Consider the following 6,469-nt stretch of genomic DNA (forward strand, 5'->3'; position numbering starts at 1 on the left):
TAAAAACTAATATTTCTTTTATTTAAAATTTTCTAACTTTAAAAAGTTATATTTTCTCCCACAAACTTTAGGGTTTTTTTCTTCTCCTCTCCTTGTACCATATCCGACATCAACGACCTCCCCTCTGTACTCTAAACCGTTAGTCAGTGCATGAGAAGTAATCTGAAACAAATCTCTTCATCGGAGACAAAAAGATCTGTTCTAGGTTACTTTTCATGCGCCAGCCAATGGTTTATGGTAGAGAGGGAAGATAGTTGGCGATAGATGTGGTGGCCAAAAAGGTGAAGAAAAAATTTGAGGGGGCAAATGTGACTTTTAAAAGTTAGAAAACGTTATAAGGGGTGAAGTTGTTAGTTTTTAAAACTTAGCTGAAAAATATAACAAATTTTATATTTTTTAATATTATTAATAAAATAACGATTTTATCTTTACTTCTAACAAAATATTCTAACGACAATTATGCTTGAGTAAAATTTTTAGTTTTTCAAACCTCACAGACATGACTTAAAAAACGTAATTAAACTTGAGTGGAAAATAGTCCTTTAGCCTGCATAAAACTAATATTATATTTTAAAAATACATTTATATTATATAATTTTAAAATTTTTAGCATTATATCTTGCATAAATCCTAACATTAAATTTCAATAGTCTAATCTTAAATTTTCTTAATCATTGAAATTTTTTATTTTATTTTTAATATTTATTGGTTTGATGAAAATATAATACTAAAACGACGGAAAACGAATGAAGGACGAATTTAAATATGAACAAGAGAGATTATATTGAAATTAGGAAATTGAAAAAATAAATTAACTTAATTATGTTTGATCTTGAATAAGAGTAATATTATATGTATATATTTTAATATATAATTTGAGTGTATTGATAATGTGTCATCATATGATTGAGTATTATTTTATTTTTAATTTAAAATCATTTAATTTTATAATAATACATCATTTATATATATATAGTTTTATTGTTTGTATAAAATGTGAAGAACAAAAATCCAAATCCGAATTTCAAATTAGGGGAAATTGACTTATTCAAATTTTATAGGTTATTTTCAATATTAAGTGTCAATTTAGTACAATTTATTTAATCCACATTACAAAATTATTGGATAAATAATCAATTTTTTAAATTATTAGATTTAATAATTTTTTATTTTTTAATCCAGAATTTACAATATTAAACATATTAAATATTTTAATACAAATAATTAGTCTATTAAATTATTTGTCAAATAATTACGGTTAAATTACAAGTGTTCATGATCTAATAATCATTAATTGTGCCGAATGGACACAAAATAAGATTTAATTATTTTTTAACTATAAAATATGTGTATTTAAATTTATTGGATGACGATCAATTAGACAAGGACTAAAAATTATTTCCTTTCTCACATTCAGTTTGATACACTTGAATTATTTTAACAATAAAATTATTGGTTCTAAAAATGATTTCGAATGTAACAACCATCTCTATCTGAAATATGATTTGAAGAGATGCGTATAACTTGAATTTGATCAATTACAGCCAGAGGTATCAATGGGTTACGTCAGACTCGAAACCTAAATAGTAATAGACTTTCAGATTGGGTCGACACATTAATATATAAAGACCCAAGGCCCGACCCATAAATATGGGCCTTAACTGGGCCAAGATGGGCTTTAAATGGGTTGGCCTAACCCATTTAATCAATATTTAAAAAATTTTATTTAAAATTTTTAAACATAAATTATTTTTCAATTATTAAAACCGAGGATAGTACCCTAAAATTTTATTTATATTCTCTCACTTATGACAGAAAAATATCATGATTACATGATGAAAAATATTATAAATTGTAACATAGTATAAATAAATTAATTTATATACTATATAAATTATAAAACATAAATAAATATATACTATGATAATATTCAAATGGATTGAATTCATTAGATACTTGATCTATTTATAATATTTTGTAACGATAAAATTAAAATAAAAATAAAATTATAAATACAAAAAATTATTATTTATGAATTCAATTATTTTCTGAAAGAGAGTTAATGAGAGAAAATGAGATTGAAAATATAATGAAATAATTGAGATTGAAAGATTGAGAAATTTGTAAATAAAAATGAAAATGAAGAAAGATTGAATGGATTTATATTGACAAAAAAAAAAATAAGGAGGCCAAGACTTCTACCACAAGGCAGAAGAAAGCACACAAGACAAAAGCAAGAAAAAAAAAAATATTTTTTTTAAACAATATTGGGTCAGGTCGGGCTGGGCCAACCCATAGGCTTAATATTAAAGCTCGAGGCCCGACCCAACAAACTATAGTATCAAACCATATTTTCTCGTATCGTACTTTTTTTCGTGCTTCATACTAAACTTCCATTCGATCCGACCCAATTAACATGTCTAATTACAACGGAACAAAAAGGGCATGTTTATATACTTTTACTCGCATTTACATGCAAAATGGTATAACCTAAAATGCTTTAATATATATAAATATAATAAACTCAATCCACACAACCTCAAGTGTTTGAAATAAATCCAACATCACAAAACAAAGTGCATAAGTACTATTCATGCCTCAAATTGGAAATAAAGTAAACACCACATAACTAAAAATTTGCAAATAACGAAAATGCCCTTTAACCTCATGCATTGATCTGAGCTAGACCATTGTTTCCCTTACATGCTCTATTGTTCATCTCTACCTACAAATCCATGAAAAACAACACATAAGTTAAAAATACTTAGTAAATAAGTGACCTATTGACACGTTGCACGTAAAATCATAAATCTGGTGTTTCAGCACTAAGTTACTATATGGTTAATCGAATGTTTTTAGCCATCCTCGTATGCCCATCTGTTTCCTCTTGACACTCTTACGCCCTAAATACATAAACCTTATCATATAGATGACCCAAGCCTAAGCCAAACTCGACATATCTTATGCTCTTGTGAAAGCAAGTGACATTTCAGATGTCTGCGACCATTATGCATCATGCACATGTTGGTTAAACTATCAGACTAACTAGCTCTGATACCCCAGTTACATGAGAAAACTGATCATAGTCTCTCTTTTATCACATATACATAGCTATAAGACTACTAACTAGATTACCATCCTAGGATGACCCTTATCACGAGCATATATGTGATGTATCAAACTGACCACATGAGGAAACTAATTGATACCACTATTCCATACCATGACACTTGAACTGAAAATAAGTATCTATTGCGTCTTAGCTTTGAATGCATGATTTATCTTATGGGTATCTATCTCTCGTATAACTTTATTGCTTTCACATATATCGCAACTTACACACACAACTAGTTGTTATATAGATGTACACTACTTTCCTTAATTTTCTTTATTTTAGACTTGAATCCACCTTAGTCAGTGTCCATGTCGTCTTCCACACAATTAGGCACTTCAGATTAGCTAGCTATCTTAATTTTTTCTAACTTTTTCCTTACTTCAGCATACAACATAAACGTATATTAGTCTTTCTACACTAGGTGAATAGGCACCATATGTCCTTGCTCCTCATTCATCTTTCTGACCCTATGAGCGAGCATATAACTTACTATAAATGAGTGTTTGCCTTTCTGTTAACGACTGGCCTATGACCGTTTGACTAACATCGTTAAGCCTTGAACGTTTGTTCTTCTCCTAACCTCCTTGTTCAACTTAATATATCAGAAATGAGCATTCGTCCCATACCAAATGATTATTCAAGCTAAAACTTTTGGAATGGATGTTCGTTGAATGAACAAGGAGTTTTTCTTTTATCTAAGGGATGAAAGTGCATTCATTGCGATTTGGAAATCACACACCTTATTGGTTTCTACGAATTTCAACAAACCAAATGCAAACCAAAGTCTTTATTTCATTAATAACCACTTTTAGATACTTCTAATCATGATTCCAATTGGGCATAACCACTAAACATGCTTAAACTTGCATATCGTAGAATCATTTATCAATAAATCATGACCTAATAATCCATAGTTGTGTATGTATATAATCCAACATGCAAATTTTTAAAATTTTAGGTTCAAACACTAGTACCAAGTCATTTAACCATCATTATATCACACTCATAAGCATGAAAACCAATTAAGCAAAACCATAATCGCCAAAGCACATACTAAAACGCATCAAAAAATAAATAGAGGCCAACCTCTTACTTGGCTTTTGTCAACAAGCAAAAACTTCATTTGCAACCTTCTTTTGTTGCTCTTTGATCACACTTGTCTTCCCTTTAAGTTTCTATATGGCTACTCAAATGATATATGATATAAAATTAGCCAAACAACCAATGCCCATTACTATTTTATGGATAAAATTACATGAATGGTCGCCCTTGCTCCATGGACAATCATTCATCTCATTGTTCAATTAAAGCACATCTGAAATCACTAGGAAACATAACTTATCCAAGTTCAAAATCTACAAATGCATGAACAGGCATTCACCTGACCATGCACAATCTTTCATTTTCTTACATGTAACCATTTTCACACGCTCAACGTAAAATGATTGTTATGCCTTTCATTATACATGAACGAGCGTCTACCTTTGTGATGAACGTTCGTTCACTCCTTATATATGTACACTTAGTTAAATCACATTACCATATGGAGGAAAAGACTAGAACACCTTTGAACATATTTATGGGTGTTACATATAATTTGTGTACTAATGATAGCGTACCACTATGTGATTGAGTGATTCAAATTAAAAATAAAATAACACACAATCATATATTGACACTTGACTATTAGGACATCAAAACGCAAGTTGAAACTCCAACTTGATAGCTCAGCTCAAGTTGGAAAGCTCATTGTCGATTCTTCATCGAAACTCATTCTTTGATGATTCATCTACTTCATCTCTTTCTCTAACGACTCATCATCTTTTTCAGTATCATTGTTCATCATTCAAACCTACTCGACCTTGAGCTTGAAGTCACATTCTAAATTTAAGTCGAGTTTGTGCTAACTTATGTTTAGACTTGGTTTGAATAGATTCCACCTCAATATATTTTTTATTATTAAATAGTTTAGAGTCTTTAGACATAAAATAATACAAGTCATGAGTATTAATAAAAAAAATAAAAAATATGTCATGAATAATAAAATAAAGGCCAAAGGACTATTTCCCACCAAAGGTTTGGTGAAAAGATAAACACACATGCGAAAATTTTCAAAAAATTAAATTCTACCCAAAGTTTAGTTCATTTCTACCCACCAAAAAATTCTATTAAGGTTAAGAGTAAAATTATTATTTTATAAGTAATATTAAAATAAATAAAATTATATTCCATTTTGGTTTGGAAAACTAACAATTTCTCCCTAAGATAAAGTTTTGAAAAATTAACTTTTCAACTAGGATTTTTCTTCTTTCTCCGACAACTAGAATCTATTCCCACCGTCAGTCAAGATTATCACCATCTTCTTCTCCTACTGTCAACTTTCCTATTGAAGTAGTTTCGTTGGATGAAGATAATTTGTCTTCGTTTGACCGATTTGTGATGACTTAGACAACGTTTTACAATGAATCACAAAAGAACAATCAAAGCGAAGAAGGAACAATGACAAATTGAAGAACCACGAGATCCGTTAGCCTTTCTTCTTTGATTCGTCTCACATCGACCACAAACGGTGTCTCCAGAGCAGCTGGATTTGGAAGACAGGTGAAAAAAGCCAGCTATCAGTTGGAATGGTGATAGCCAGAGAAGAGAAACAACCCTTAGAGATGAAATATTAATTTTTCAAACTTTAAATGAGAGTGAAGTTGTTAATTTTAAAGTCAGAAAAAAAATAAGATAAAATTATATATTTTTTAATATTAATATTAAAATAATAATTTTATTCTTATATTTAAAGATAATTTTATAAAAAGTTTAATGATAAATGGATGTTTGAAATTTTAAAAACCCACAAGTGTATGAATAAATAGAAGACTTTGAATAAGAGAATAGAAGGAATTATTTCCATCAGAGCTCTCGCCGGTGCTACAGGACATTGAGTAAAGTAATAACAGGTCATTCAACAAGAAAAGAAGTTTTTTGAAAATACAACGTCGCCTGAGAGATTCGAACTCTCGCGGGGAAACCCCATGTACTTAGCAGGCACACGCCTTAACCACTCGGCCAAAGCGACGTTCTTGCTAACCATCGAAGAACAAAATTATATTAACAATTATAGTCTTCTCTTAATTTATACCTTTTTTTTTAAGTTTCTCATTTGCCTTTGTGAAACGGGGGATGCGGCCCCTTGAAAAAAAATAAAAATACAAACAAAAGCATTATTGACCCCTTTTTTCAGGTTGAAAATTTTGGATATGAACATTGACCGCAACCTATGATAGACCACGAAAGGACTACCAAACAACCTCGTCTTGTTTTGTAGTCGGGGGACCTACTCATCACGTGAGCATCCTTACT

General features: G+C 29.9%; 1 non-coding gene across 1 annotated transcript; it reads right to left on the reverse strand.

Moving 5' to 3' along the window:
- Positions 1 to 6,103: 6,103 nt before the first annotated feature.
- TRNAS-GCU lies at positions 6,104 to 6,185 on the reverse strand. Its single transcript has one exon. It is a non-coding gene; the product is annotated as a tRNA-Ser (tRNA).
- Positions 6,186 to 6,469: the final 284 nt, after the last annotated feature.

Source organism: Mangifera indica, chromosome 7 (genome assembly GCF_011075055.1).
Source record: "Mangifera indica cultivar Alphonso chromosome 7, CATAS_Mindica_2.1, whole genome shotgun sequence".
NCBI lineage: Eukaryota > Viridiplantae > Streptophyta > Magnoliopsida > Sapindales > Anacardiaceae > Mangifera > Mangifera indica.